This window comes from Pteropus alecto, unplaced genomic scaffold (assembly GCF_000325575.1).
Source record: "Pteropus alecto unplaced genomic scaffold, ASM32557v1 scaffold76, whole genome shotgun sequence".
Lineage (NCBI taxonomy): Eukaryota > Metazoa > Chordata > Mammalia > Chiroptera > Pteropodidae > Pteropus > Pteropus alecto.
This window is the reverse complement of record NW_006443138.1, coordinates 21900718-21916935: the sequence shown is the minus strand read 5'-3', so window position 1 is coordinate 21916935 and position 16218 is coordinate 21900718. Positions and strand designations below refer to the sequence as shown.

Here is a 16218-nt window from a genome sequence, read left to right as displayed (position 1 = left end):
GTAGTATTTTATTTATTTTTTAATGATTGAGTAATATTCCATTGTACATATGAACCATAATTTCTTTATCCAAATGTCTGTAGGTGAGCATTTAGGTTGCTTCCATATCTTGGCTGTTGTGAATTGAGCTGCAGTGAACATAGAGGTGCACAGATCTTTACCAATTATTGTTTTGCTTTTCTTTGGATAAATATCCAGAAGTGTAATTGCTGGATCAAAAAGTATATCCATTTTTAATTTTTCGAGAAACTGTTTTTCATAGTGGCTGTACCAATTTACAATCCCACCAACAATGTATGAGGGTTCCCTTTTCTCCGCTTCCTCACCAACATTTGTTGTTTTTTGATTTAATGATAGCCATTTTGACAGGTATGAGATGATATCTCATTGTGGTTTTAAGTTGCATTTCTCTGATAATTAGTGAGCTTGAGCACCTTTTTATATGTCTATTAAACATCTGTATTTCCTCTTTGGAGAGTATCTGTTCAAGTCTTCTGCCCATTTTTTAATTGGATTGTTTGTTTTTTTGTTGTTGAGTTGTACAAGTTCTTTGTATATTTTGGATATTAACCCCTTATCAGATGTATCATTAACAAATATTTTCTCCCAAACAGTCGGTTGTCTTTTTGTTTTGTTGTACACTGATATTCTTATCCGTCCCTCTGTTCTTGCCTGTGCTTCTGCGCCTGCCTTCTGCCCTCCACCCAGAGAGGAGGGTATTACGCTCAGGGGGTCCCTTCCTTGCCCCAGGATAAGCTAACCCAAGATGTGGAACTGCTCAAGGAGATGTTGATTGTCTGGGACGCCCTGTGTGGGAAGAGGCTTACCTGAGCCAGGTGCAGTATCCTTAGTTCTCTGCTGACAGAAATTCCACATTGTGGAGGATAGTCTGTTACCTGCCCCCAACAACCACTCCACCCTGTCCTCATCCTCATTGTGTAGTTGCCGTGTATGAATGGGACCCTTTCTAGCCACAAGAGTGAGCCACAGCCAGTTAAAGCTACCAGGGCAAACCCACTTTCCTAGATCTGATGAGTGGTTTAGGGGCAGTCTGAGCAGGATGAGTACAAGCAGTTGTCTGCCTGGCTGTGACAGAAGTAGCAGACCTAGCTGCTGCTCACAGCATCTAGAAATCTCAGAGGGAAGTCACCCTGTGGATAAAGCTGACCCACGCAAGAAGGCCAAGCTGTGAGGATGACTAAGTGCTTGAGGGCCATCTACCTTTAGGTGTCTCCCTTCAGCATCGTAAATGGTTCACACGCCTTTGGGAGCAAGTGAACCTGGAGAAACAAAAGTGTCCCTGGATGTTTTATGATGTGTTAAGTAGGAGGGAAAGCATTCCGTGGCCAAAAATGATTGCAAAATACTAAATTACACAAAATGCAGCCATTTGTAAGCCATTTATGAACTAATATATATTATAAATGTCCAGGAGGAGCTCCTGTATGAAGAATTAGACTTATTCAACCCAAGCACTAAATGGGTTTTTGTTTTATTTTCACTTGTTTTCTGAGAACACATTAGTGTTTTGAAGAACACAGCTATGCTGAGTCATTATCGGGTATTTACACCTTAGTGTGTGAAGTAGCAAGAGAGAGAGAGGACAGTGGGCGCTGGACTTGGAATGTGAGAAAAACAAAGGCAGGAAGCAGGATTTCTTCCTTCCCAGACCTAACCAAGATCTGGAACTGAGAGGCTTGATAGGGGGTGAAGTGCCATGCTGGCTGTGTGACAGTCATCACCTCTGGAGCTTCTGGATGCTCCCCTGTATTCTAACTCAGCAGGTCTGCAGGATCCCAGGCAAATTACATACATGTATATATAAGCTAGAGGTTATATATCGTATATATAATAATAGATATAGATATTTGTAATTTGGTTTATAGTAATAGTGGACATTCTTGTTTTAATAGTAATGGTAAGTAACCTAATGACTCTTACTTTAAGGTATTCCTTAACATTTTTTTCTCCTTTGTTTCTTTAATTTTATTGTGAAATAATTTCAAATTTACAGAAAGTTAAAAAAAAAATAATACAAAAAACTGTCATATATCTTTTACCCAGGTCCGTAATCGTTAACATCTGTCACTTTTCTACATCCATGTATCTATCTTTCTATTTCTGTCTCTCATTTATGTTTCCCGAAACAATTGCAAGTTGCAGACATGATGCCCCAGTCCCACTAGAAATGTCAGTCTGAATTTACTAAAACACAAAGATGTTCTCCATAGTTCAGCCATCAAAAGCAGGAAGTTGACATTTACACAGTATCACCATGTAATTTTATCTATTATTCTAATGTGCACAGAAATATTTTTTTTCTTCTGTTTCTGGATCCAATCCAAGAAATGTGCCTCATTTACTTTTGATGTCTCTTTAGTCTTCTTCAGTCGGGAATGATTCTTCAATCTTTCCTTGCCTTTCATGACCTCAATATATATATGAAGATTTTACACCAGTTATTTTGTAGAATTTCTCTCATTTTGGCTTTGTATGACTTTTTTTATGATTAGTATATGCATTTTGTCAGGAATATCACAGCAGCGGTGCTATGTTCTTCTTAGTGTCTCATATCAAAGGGCACATAGTATCAATCTGTCCCATCATTACGACGTTCATTTTGATCTCTTGTCAGAGTCAGGCAGGTGTATTTAAAACCACAAACTTGAGGTTAAATGCCACCGTTCCAGCTATGAGAGTTGCCTGTACTCCAGCCCTGCACAAGAAGATAAAAAACAACATAGGAAGAAAACAAAAGCTCGAGAAGTGTGTTACTGAGGGCAACCAGATTTTATCAATTTTATAATTCCCTTGATTATGAATGAGAAGAAAAGCATGGTTTTTCTTTTTCTTCCTTCTAACAGAAAAATGTGTGTTAGAGTTGACACATTCAGGAAGTATCAAGTTTGCTGTTAAACAGATTATAAAACATGTTTATGCAATATCGAACCATGAAACTATTCTAGGTCATGTCTCTGTTGCTTGCTCAGACATCCATGTGCATGAATCCATTTTAACCTCCAAAGTTATCCAATGTAATTCAGACATTAATAGTGAATAAGTTGCAAATGGATCAGAGAAGTGGCAGTTTGGGGCTAGGAAATTTGAATTCCGGAGCAACTGTTTCACAGGTAAGTGGCACAGCGTGGAAATGAGGCAGATTTAAAGAATACCGGGAATCCCCTGGGGCAGGGGAGTGGGTAGAGATTCCAGAATCCCTATATAGCATGGGCTTGGGGCAACAATCTGGTTAAAAGAGGGATGGCTGAGGGTTATCTTAAAGCTATGTCACAAGCAGCACATTTTTTAAACTTAAATTATATACATTAGATCAATAAAAGTAGTAATATTCTCTAAATATGCTCTGTCACCCACCTAATATTTTGTTGAGACAATGTCCATTATACCTATCAAATAACATGATTATTATTTGTAGCGAATGGCATAAACCAATCTGGCTAATAAATGATTATGAAGTTCTTCCTAGTAAATTTTGGTAGTTTCTTCTAATGTTCTAGTGGGCATTATTTGATCCAAACCAGTTGGTGTGTCACAATTCAAGAACATCTCAGTACAAATTGGTCAAATATAAGCACACATTTGAGCAAGCAGGCAGGCATGAACACTCGTGGCTTTGGACAGCTCCCTCTCTGCCACTGTGTATGTCAACTGGCATCTTACAGGCAAAGTGTAGCCTGAAGTGGACTTGCTGACATGAGCACAACAGGACTGTATAGGTGATATTTGAGTTGGATCATTCAAGAGCATCCTTCAAGGAGTGGAGGGACCCCCCGCCCAGGGCTAAGAGACCTGAGACAAGAGTGAGCGTGGGCTGCTGGGCTTGCCCATGCCTGGTCAGTGGCTCCTGTCTCAGCACTGGTAACTCACAATTTTACCATAAACATTGTTTCTAACATTTTTATGCTAAGCTACTACTCTTAAGTGTTGATTTATGTAAGTATACTCCATATGCTAAGTAATCAACTATAAGATATGGATTTCACACACTTCACATATTAATTAATCATCCTTTGTGTTGTTAATTAAAGTTAATGCTTACACAAACTACCTATACTGAAGTATTTTAAAATAAATTTTCGCTTAGATATTTTTAGTTTGGGTGGTTTTGGTGGTAATGATGTGGTTGATGGAGATTTTCGGTAGGGATGTACCCACACTGTGGTGTTACCAGGGTTTGCTTTAAATTTAAGGAAATTCAGAGGAGGCTGAGGCAGCAAAGAAAGCAGGCTGCAGGACATCTTAAGAATCACGATAAAAACCTAAAGGTGCCACACAGCACAGAAACATTGAGCAGGTTCTTCTGTTGTTTCCTCATTACAAATTTCTCACTCTGTTTATTATAGAAGAATCAGAAAATACAGCCAACAAAAAAAAAAATTGGCAATCAATAATCCAGGTTGGCAAGGATTACCAATTTTAAACACATAGATACATACAGATAGATGGAGATATACAAATAAATATATTTTTCCACAAATGTGGAAACTTTCTTTTTCTTCTAAATATATGGTCAGTAGCTTTCAATATCAATGTTTACATTTGAAAGGCTGCACTGATTAATAAATTGGTTCAGCATAACCAATTTTCTATTGTGAGGCTCTTAGATTGTTTTTAACTTCTTGCTCTTACAGCCTTGCCAGAGAACATCCTGGCAAAATTCCTTAATCATTTCCTTAAGAAAAATTCCCAGAAGTGGGGTTGCCAAGTGAAAGTTCATGCATATTAAAGTTTTCTTTCTTTCCTCATCTCCTTGTCCTTAAGTAACACCTGTTCATCTCCTTAATACTTCCCAGTAATCACATCACATTTTCTTAGTTGATTCATTCTTCCACTCTTTCAGACTCCCCACTCTCAGATGATGAAATCGCTTCCTCTTTTGTGAGAAAATAGATGCTACCAGAAGGTCGTTTCCATGACCCCACCATCACTCCTACCCATCTTCCAATAGCAGTGGCCATAAGCCCTGCCTTCCCTTCTCTTGCATTAGAACTGGCCTCCTTCTGGGCCCTGGATTCCAGCCCCTCTGGCCTATCCATGGCCACTGCTCCAGCAAGTCCCTTTTCTTCTTCCTGTACTATCGAATTTTTCTCTACTGTGCGTACAAACCAATCTCACTTTCTCCATCTTTAAAACATAAACAGAATCCTTCTCTTGGCCTCGTTTCCTCTTCTAACTACAGATCTACTTCTCTTCTCCCCTTTGCAGCCAAACTCCTGAAAGAGTTTTCTTAATTCGCCGTTTCCAGTTCTTTCTGTCCTTTCTTAAACCCACTCCAATCAAGCTTTCATCTGCACACTCCACCAAATCCGTTCCTGTCAAGGTCGCTAATGGCTGCCACGTTGCTAGAGCCAATGGACAACTCTCAGACTCATCTTACCCAACCCATCAGCCATAGTTGAAACAGATCATCAATCCCTCTGCCTTGAAAGACTTTTTTTCGCTAGGCTACAGAACCTCATGAACTCATGGTTCACTTCTTCCTTGTCAGCATCTCTTGCTAGCTCCTGCTCATCTCTGTGGCCTTAACTCTAAAGTGCCCAGGAGGCAGGGTTTGGACACCTCTTCACTGTTTAAACGCAGTCTTCTGGCGATCTCACCCAGTCTCTTGGCCTTAATATCATGGATATGTTGACCAACTTCAAGAAGTAATGCCCCAGCCCCAGGCTACTCCTCCCACCTGCCCCTGAACTCCAGATTCAACTGCTTCTTGACACTACAAAAATAACATGTCCCAAACTGAACCTCCAGTCTTGCCCCCTCCCCTACATGCTCCTTCTATGGATGTCCCCATCTCAGCAATGGCAACTCCAACTAGGCACAAACCTTGGAATCTTCTTTGATCTCTCCTGGTCTCTCACACTACTCACCCAAACCTTGAGCAAATCCCGTTGGCCACACTTTCAGAATATATGTAGTACCATACAACTATAACTGTCTCTCTTGTCCGAACCACCAAAAGGTCTTGCCTGTATTATTGAAATAGCCTCACGACTGGTCTTCTTGCTTCTTCCTTTGCTCCTGTGTGGAGACTATCCCCAAGGCAGCCAGAGCGATACCATTGAAGAATGTGCCAGATAATATAACTCCTCTGCTCAGAATCAGACAATGGCTTTCCATCCCACTTGGAGTAACAGCGAAGTTCTCGTAAAGACTCTCAAGTCTCACATTACTGGTTCCCTTCTTTGCCTTTCTAACCTCAGATCTTATTACTCCCCACTTCACTTGCTCTGTTCTCCCCATCAGGGCCCTTGCACATGTTATTCATTCTATGTGAAACTCATTCTCCACAAACACCTGAAAGGCTTACTCTCTCACCTCTTTTCAGCCACTGCTTGAATAACACCTTTCTCTGAGGCCTTTTCGACATTTATTTTCAAATCATCCCCACTCCACCCCCAGTATTTCTGACATCCTTCACTTTATTTTTCCCCACATCACTACACATTTTATTTATTTCCATTGTTGCCTAGATCTCTACGTTAGAATCTAAGTGTTTTGAGGTTTGTGGTTGTATCCCCTGCACCTGAAGCAACCCCAGCCTGTGGCAGGTACTCAATAAATGTTTATTGTGTGAATAAATTTTTTCAAAAAAATTAGAAAAGTAAAGGGAGATCATTAGAAAAAAAATTCACATATTAAAAAAAATGAAATATTATACAGCCATGAGAAAAAAAGGAAATCTTGCCATTTGTGATATCATGGATGGACCTTGAGGGCATTATGCTAAGTGACATAGGTCAGACAGAGAAAGACAAATATTGTATCACATCATTTATATGTGCTATCTAAAAAGGCTGCTAGAAAGTGTTAATGCTTTTTTTTTTTTAAGAGGTGAAATAATTTGCTGGTTGTTTATTTTTTGGTACAACCAAGAAATAATGGGATATTGAATATGAGAGACTTTGATCGTCTTGGGTGTCAGCTTAACATTCCATAGCTGGGAGTAGTTTTTATATCCTGTAACACAAAGCATACTAAATGGCATTTTGGAGTCAGTTATGCATTTACTATGTCTTGAACATTTAAATTACTTCTATTCCATGTTTTCGGCAGAATTGTTTCCTAAAGAAAACCACTTCTTGGTTTGGGCTCTCCCTCAGAAGTTTGTGTAACATTTTCGTCGCGGTAGTCCAGTTTTCCTAGTAACTTTGTTAACGTGCTGTGAAAGATTGAAAATTTGATTATTTAGTGTATATGATATTAAATTGTGAATTAGTGGGACTTTGATGTCAGCATATCAACATTTGAAAATATTGGTACTCGATATTCTATTGAGGAAAATTAGCCTCCAAATTTTAAGCTGGAAAGTCACTGGAATAACTGTTTAGAAAAGAATCACAACTACATGACTAGGTTTTTGTTATGTACGTTAGAAATTGTGTGCAAACAGAAATGTCTGTGTACTTCTCAAAACAACCAATAAAATTTCAATTATGAAAGAATTTTTGAAGCATGAAAAAAATTTTTTAAATAAAAAGGCTGCTAGAAAAGAGAGTACATTAGTGGTTACTAGGGGTTACAGGCAGTGGATGGGGAGATGTTGATCAAAGAGTACGAACTTCAATTATAAGTTCAAGGGATCTAATGTACAGCAAGGCAATTATACTCAATAATGCTGTTTTATATACTTGAAAGTTGCTCAGACAGTAAATCTTAGATGTTTGCACCACAAAAAGAGATGGTAATTATGCAATGTGATGGAGGTGTTGGCTAAAGCTATGATGGTAATCACTTTGCAATATGTAAGTATATCAAATCAATACATAGTACATCTTAAACCTACATGATGTTTTATGTCAATTATATCTCAATAAAGCTGGAAAAAATTACCCGTAACCATACTGTCCAGAGAACCATCGTTTACATGTGCATAATCTCACATTCTTTTTACTATATTCATTGTATTTTTAGTGGAGTCACTCTAGACATATTTTGTAAATGTGCTCTAATATTTTTATATGCATATAATTTAGATTTGAACACATACCTAGCGCAAAACCTTTCAAAAATACCAAGTTAAATATTACCAGGAGTGTATGAGAGTCCAGTTTGTATATTCTTCCCCAAAACTTGGTCTTATCAGATTTATTTTGCATATAATCCAACCAATATAATAAGGTTGACTTCAATCTTGAACTCTTTCTTTGCTTTACTTTCAACGTCTTCCCAAATGCCCATCACCTTAGTCATTTGTCACTATACACATATTCACTTCCTTCTTCCCTAATAATTGTAGGGATTCAAGGAGCAATTCAAAATTGCTCCTCTTCAAAAAAATATTGAACATACTTGCTGGAGAAAATTACCAGAATTTGAGAAGCCACATTGTTAAAACTGAGAGAGCCCAATAGCTTGAATTAGGATGCCTGAATTAGCCAAATGTGGAAACAAGCTATTATTTCCTAGCAGACATTTAGACGACTGTCATAAACTGTTGCTTTCCTGTATAGTCAGCGGGTTTATGCATTACTGACTCTGGGTGGGGCGGGGGAGCCACTTACATAGACTACAATGAGAAGTCGCCCCCTGGAGTTGTGCAATGCGGCTGCCCCCAGAAAGATCTGATTGAATTACACTTAATTCGGTTTTAGGAATCGTTTCTAAGATATTTTTTCCCTCTGGTTCTGCCTTTCCCACTCACCATCTATTGAGCCTTTGTCTAAGGAAAGCAGACTTTCTGTCATGATAGCCAAACTTTAAAAATTATCTTTTTAGACTCTCTCTCTGGTGGACAAAGGACACACAAGCCATTTTGTCAAGCCAAATAAGCAGACATGTCTGTTGAATGAGTTTGCTAATAGGGCTCTAGAGGGGGAGTTTGGAAGGAAAGCAGACAGCTGAGCTCTGAAACCTGTTACATCTTTGGTGGGCCAACCAGCATCTGGTATGCTCGCATGCAGTCCTGTCCCTCTTCACGCCCTGATGAGTTGCCTCCTTCATCTATTTACTTTGTCCCTCAACTCCTATACTGCAGCCCCATGATGTATGCGATGGGCCTTTATGATTTTGAATCTAATCTTTTCCAATTGGTGTAGAGCTATTCAAACAGTTTTTAGACCTGAGGATCCCTTTCTACCAAATCGGGAATACACAAAATGCTAGCAGGCAAAACAGGTTGAGGCAGAGCTGCTCTGGCTGCAAAGGTCCTGCCCTTCCCCTAATGGCGCTCTTTAGAACCCGTAGGCCCCCTGCAGGAAGACTTGGAAAACCTTGCACTCCTGCTGGAACTCTCACAATGGATCCCACTTTCCCTCCCATCCCCACAGCACCTCTGTTAGATTCCCCTGGAGATTACAGAGAGGCCCTTGCCTAGGTGAAAATTTTTTAGAAGAGAGCACCAAAAAAACTCAGTAATCAAGATTACAAGTATTTTAATGGAATATTTTATTTTATTTATTATTTTTTTTTTAGGCAAGGCAACCCTTGGTTGACCTCACAGGTTGCAAGGACCTTGTCAGTTTACAATCCCTTATTTTTTTTTATTTTTTATGCTTATAGCACTTGGTCTTCCTAGGTGGTCTCCCATCCAAATACTAACCAGGCCTGACCTTGCTTAGCTTCCGAGATCAGACGAGATCAGGCTTGTTCAGGGTAGCATGGCCGTAGACTTTTAATGTAATATTTTAAATAATCAAAATTAATGCAAAAAATCCAGGATGAACAGAATATTGATAAGTTCAATAAAGATGGGATCAACAATAGTGCCCTGATGAGCCATACCGGGCCTGAGCCAAAAAGAAAAATCAGTCCTACTGATACTTTCTTTATTTTGATTATTGAGCTTTAATATCCCTTTAAAATTTCGAGCCTGAAATGAATGCCTCAGTCTCCTTGCCTGGCTTCCCTAGTCCCCTTTACACCTACTACTCTGCATTGTCCTAAAACTGAAGGTCTCTATTGTCTCTCATCCCCTCTTCGACTATACGACCCCTGAGTATTAGGGTGTCATGCTCATCTTTGTATCTCCAACATATTAAGAACATAGGAGGCGTTTAATGAACATTTTTTGAATAAATGGATTGAACTAGAAACCATTGCCCATGGGGTTTTCCATCTGGCTCGACCTCTAACTAGCCTTGTGATCTTGGGTAAATCATAAGTTCTCCGGTTTCAGCTTACTCATTTGTTAAATGAAAGACTTGGTAATCTTGAATGACCTTCTGTAGCTGTCTATAGATGTCATCTACCTACAGAAGTCCAAGCCTCTGCAAACATTCCCTGCCTGCCTGCCTGGTGGTTGGCTGATGGTATCAATAAGGCAGCTGCAAGAGTGCTGGTGTTTTGCAACAGGTTAGCAAGCTGGATTCAGGAAAGCTACGGAGTTCTCTGTAAAATGACCTCCTGGCTGGATCCTTGCTTTGATCTTGCATTTTGCTGGGGCTATACTTAAAAAGCTAGAGGGTAATTTCTCCAGTAATGCTGCCCTGGTTGGGAAAAACAGGCATTACCCTTTGGTTAGATCAACATTTGTTACTCAGTGCTTTTCTCCTTCTAGTTCCATGCCCGTTGGCCTGTTATCTTTAAAGGTGATGAAAGGCCATAGACGTATTGAAGCATTTGATGTGTCCCCACCATGTCATCGTATGTGATTGAGAGGAAGGAAAAGTCAGACAACAGTGAAGGCATTGAAACACGTATAGAAACATGTATCCACAGAGCACCTACTGTACATCTACTATGTGTAGTCTTCTGTGAGAAGCGCCGCAGACAAAGCTCCTGCCTTCAGTGGGGTTTGAGACCCTTCCAGGAGAGAAAACATGAACAAAGAAGCACCTTAAGTTGGTTATACAATCAACTTCCAAGATGGTAAAACAACAGGAGTCAGAATAGTGGGAGAAAAGGAGGAAGCAAATCACCTTTAGGTGCCTACTGTGCAGAGACTTGAAAATCTTGTGTAATCTTTATGATTAACCTTTTGAATTAGGTGTTAATATCTCTAATATACGAATAAGAATACTGAGGTTTGGAACAAAAAATCAATCAGGAGTATTATATGCTTCCTCAAAGTGTTCATGGACAAGTTCTTCTAATGCGTTTGAACTGGATTACTTGACCTGAGTACTGGGAGGTGTAATCAGATTAGGAAATACTGCTCGTTTTACTTCTCCATCCGTGATGCAGACCTTGGGTTTGGAAATGGCTTTTATTTAACAGTCTCATCCAGATAGCTTTGCCTATTGGGACAGCACCAGGGTGTGGAAGCTCTAGTTGGGGGATTTAAAACAGGCCTTTAGTTTCATTTTCACACTGAATATGATTTTGGCCCTACCCATGGGCCATCAGAAACAAAGATTTTTGTGGATTATTTGGTAGTTACAAAAGCTCCAGGTTCAGTGATCAAAATTCCCCACCTGGCTCCATGCTCCAGGATTTTTCTTTCTTCTTTCCAGAGGCAAGCTAGATCCTGCTGTTTCCATTAAGGAGGGCTCAGGTGGAAAGCTGCCTCTTGTCATTCTAAAGCCATAACCTTGAAATGACAGCTTTGAAGGAGTAGAACCTGTAAAACTCGCTTGGTGCGCCTTTTTTTTTTTTTTTTTTTTAATCTCTGAAAATCTCTGTCTCTCTCTCTCTCTGTCTCTGTCTCTCTCTCTGTCTCTCTCTCTGTCTCTGTCTCTCTGTCTCTGTCTCTGTCTCTCTCTCTCTCTCTGTCTCTCTCTCTGTCTCTGTCTCTCTCTCTCTTTCTCTCTCTCTCAATGAATTTACCCTGTTGTTGATGTTCTACCTCTCCTCCCTCCTCCATCCCTGACCTCAGGCAGTGGGAGAAGGGGTTGGGATTTAATCATCCGTGAAAGATGGCAATTTGGCAGCCTTGGAATGTGGAGGTCTGTTTACCTAGAGGCCAAATGTGAGGCCAGAAACAGTGCACACATCCCTTGCCTCAACCTCAGTCTGAGAGACCCAACAAAGCTCTCAAAATGTTTGTGAGACCCTGGCTTGTTTGCCCACTAAGTATTTTTACCTTTAAATATCATGTAGCCCCAAGACCAAGCCCAATGCCAAGCACAGTATAAGTATATATCCAAGGATAGTTACAGAGCAAAACAATACTTGTTTGCCCACTAAGTATTTCTACCTTTAAATTCAGATGAATAAAAGCTGCAGCATTTGCAATTCTTGCAGTAGCAACCACATCATTAAAAAGGGGAGTAATGAGATTTATCTGAGGTGTGATTATAGCTAATTGAAAAAGCAAAATAAAATAATCAAAAGGGGTTTTTAAGGTCTTAATTTTAAAAAGTGATTTTTTTTTTGTTTCTATAGAATGATTAGAACTTCCATTCCATACTTGTTCTGACATTTTTTATTATCCAATGAAATCTTAATAGAAATATTGGTGCAGAACTTTTTGAATGTAAAATGTAAATCATCACAAAAGCCAAGAATAGGAAATAGCAGAGAGATGGTATTTGATGGGGACTGTGAAGTTTCCAAGTAAGTAGTTTGGGTGGCTCCTCCATTTAGGTAGCATGTACTTGCTTCAAATCAGAGCCATGAATGCCTTCCTTGGCCTCAACTTGCAGCTGAGAGCATGATGCATCTTCCCATGGCCACACAGTTTTGTTAGCACTGCTGGACAAGTGCCCAGGATGTGGCCAGTGAGTCAGCAGTGTTTCTCAGGATGTTGGTACACACTCTTTGGAAAACGCTAGAGACTATAATGGATCTACGGGGAAAAGGCAAATTAAATAGGAAATATGGTTCCCTGGAAGAGCTTATAATTCTTGAAAAGAAGCTGAATTCAGAAAACTTTTCATCAGCAAGTGATGTACAGGGCACATCTGTTCCTAGCCTATACCACCTACTTTACACACTGTCTGTGCCTCCCCTCACCTTCCTTTACCTGCCCAGCTTCTTCTCATCCCAAGAGACTCAACTATGGCATCAGCTTTTCCAGGAAGATTTCTGACTCCCTAGAGGATGAATATCTTTTCCTTCCTCATGCCTGTCTCAGTCATCGCCCTTATCACAGATCATGGGACTATGTGTGTGTACGTGCGTGTGTGTGTGTGGACTGTGACCTCCATGAAGGTAGTGACTGGGTTTTGCTTATCATGTAGCCCCAAGACCAAGCCCAATGCCAAGCACAGTATAAGTATATACCCAAGGATAGTTAGAGAGCAAATCAACAGACAAATAACTGCTGAAGGTTTGCAATGATAAGGAAGGACTACAGGATAATTAAGGAAAGGTTCTCAGAGAAACGTTGAGTAAAGTTTGAGGGAAATGAAACTAATTGGATTGGGAAAAAGAAGACTGAGTGTATCATTTATGAGAAATGTCAGTAGCTGCATTGTGCTGCTCTCATGGAACATTGTATGGGGGATTAATGAGAATGGGATTAATAACAGAAGAAAGAGGATAACTGGGGGTCTGGAGAGCACCCTGCATTCTGAATTTGATAGGCAGACCATGTAATTCTTTCTACTACTGTATTTGAGAGGGTGAGCCGATGTTAGCAGTGCCCTGATCAAGTTCTCACCAGAGAATCTATATTCAGTTTATTTAAATCCACTGTACTTTCAGTTTAAAGCCGCATTTCCTTCATTTCCTGTCTGAAACCCTTATGCATATTTCAGTGGTGGCTGTGGATTATTTCCATGTACTACAGTAAAACTATTCCCATAGAGGTCCAAGCCAATTCGTTTTTCCTTAGGCCCGTTAAGTTCTTTATCTTCAAGCAACTTAATCTCACAGTTATTATGACTTGAGCATCATTTCTTATGTATTCTCATGTAATGAAAAGGTTTTACTTGAGTCCTGCAATCACAGCAGCACCATCAGGAAGAGGAAATGAGCAAGATTGTTAACCAGAACATGTTGTACCTCTTTAAACATTAACCATTGCTCAGGTCTGCAGACCTGGCTGCTAAAGGCAATGATGGGAATCAGGAAAGACAAGCAAAAAATCCTACCTATGGAAAATTTTACAGTTCCCATATCTGCCTTAATCCACCAAAGTATTATATTGTATTGTATTAAAATTTTTTAAGAAATAGAAGTACAATAAAATTGACCTATCACTTATCTGAAAATAGTTCTATCTGACCAATATCATGCTCAAAAGAGCAAAGTCATTCCATCTGACAGCATTTAAGCTAGGATGACATTATGCCATTAGAAAATCACTATGGAAGCAGTTTTTGTTTCACGAGAAACTTTGTTTTAGCAATTAGAAGGAACTTGATAATCTTAGCTCTTTGCTGGCATAGCCTGGGTAAAAATGGGTTATTACTGCTTCTTCTAATTCAAGGAGCACTTTTTGTTACTATCTTGATTTTATTTTTCTATAAATGTGAATCATGAAAACAAGCAGTTAAATTATCTATCAGAAATGTGATGGCTGCAATCATCACCATCATTGTCATTTTGTTATTGAGCACTTCCTATGTGCCAGGTACAGTGCGAATGGTTTTTATATATTAGTTTGTAGAAACTGGCACTTACTTCCATTATCGTACTTTCAAGGTGAATTAAAATACCTTGTACAGCATCCGTCTCCTCTATATCCTGTCTCTGCTGCAGCAAAGCCATTAAAATCTGTGTCTTCCTACTCCTCCACTCCACTCCCATACGCAATGGTACAGAAGACCCATTTGGGTCAAATATATAAACGTCTTTGTGGAATTCCTCAAAGTCATACTTGATCTAAACGATGGCTTGCTTGACAGTTGTCACTGTCATGTTACAATGCAGACTGTGAATAATAATAATGATACTGTTTGGTTGTTTGACTTTAATGCTGGTTTGGTTTACAGAGACGCAGAAGCTTTCTTGTATCAGTTAGACATAGACTGGACAGGCCAGCAGGCCACATTGTTGGGACAAGGCCTGCTGTAACAGACACTTAACGTAACAGAAGCACACTTACTGTGAAGGCCCTGCCATTCAGAAATATAAACGGCCTGTGTGTTGGGAAAGCTTTCTCTTCTGAGTTCCCTATCAGGGTTTCAGATCAAAATGTCTTCTGCCTTTTAATTTTCAGATTGTCTGTGTTTTGAGGGGTCTCTCCCTGTTCACCCTGCCTGGCCTTTTTTTATTTCCTTTTCCCCACCACTCTTAGCCTTTGTTAGGCACCTTGCTTCTTAATTATTTGTTCCCACAATTCTACGAAAGATACAGTGGCATCTTTGGCAAAGCATCTTGTTGCCAGATGGTTCCTGTCTTGTTTTAAACAACCCTCTTTAGTGTCTACTTTGCATGGCTCCTGGGCTCAGTTAACCTTCATTGTCCAGCAAGAGAGTTACCCAGACAATTTCTGGTGAGATAAAATTGAACCTTTCCACTGAATAACAATAAATAGTATTAATGTATACACTAAAAGAGTATTAGTGCTTCTGATTTTGCACAAATCAGAAGAGGTTATTTTCGCACCTCAAAATTAATGGTCAGTGAATTAGCAGGATTCTTAATCTCGTGAGAACAGAGAGAACCATTCGTGAAAGCGGCTGAGCTGTGCCTGTTCCCACTGTCCTGGATACGTGAGAAAGGAAGGAAAAGGGGAGGAGAGAGACTATTTGTTCAGCATCTACTATATTTCGGACATTGGGCAAGAGGCTCTCATACTCTCCATGTGGTTAATCCTCCCAGTAAGTTTTCGAAGCAGGATTATGATCAGGCTTGTTGTTCCTCATGAAAATCCTGAAGATCAGTGAGATTACATAGCCTGACCTGGGCCACACAACCAGGAAGTAGCAAACTTGGAAATGGGGACTTGAACTCAGGACTTCATGAGTCCAAAGTCTGTCATGTCCTCATTATAGCAGTCACAGAGCTTGATTAAACAGCTAGTAGAAGTGTCTCAGGTTACTAAAGACCAAAAAGCAAGGTACAGGTCATCTCTTTGAGGTCGACTTTGGTCTCCTGCTTCCTAGACTCCAGGAGTCCCTCCCACACTGACTATCATATACAACTAAGATGAGAAGTCACATTATCCTTGATGGACTCTGGGAAGTCATGACCTTAGAAATCAGGATTTATGACCACTACACTAAAACTGACTGGCTAACCCTATGTCGTTTGAATAGGGATTGGCCCAATGACTAGAAAGGGCTTAAGAACCGGTGGAGCCATTCTCTATCCCTAACCAACTACATCTTGTGTGTGTGTGTGTGTGTGTGTGTGTGTGTGTGTGTAAATGCCACACTATAAAACCATTACTTAGGACTTGCTGTCCACTCTCCAAAATATCCTATTGAA

General features: G+C 39.8%; 1 pseudogene; it reads right to left on the bottom strand.

Moving 5' to 3' along the window:
- Positions 1-9510: 9510 nt before the first annotated feature.
- On the bottom strand, positions 9511-9629 carry LOC112472401 (annotated as a pseudogene).
- Between the last annotated feature and the right edge of the window lie 6589 nt (positions 9630-16218).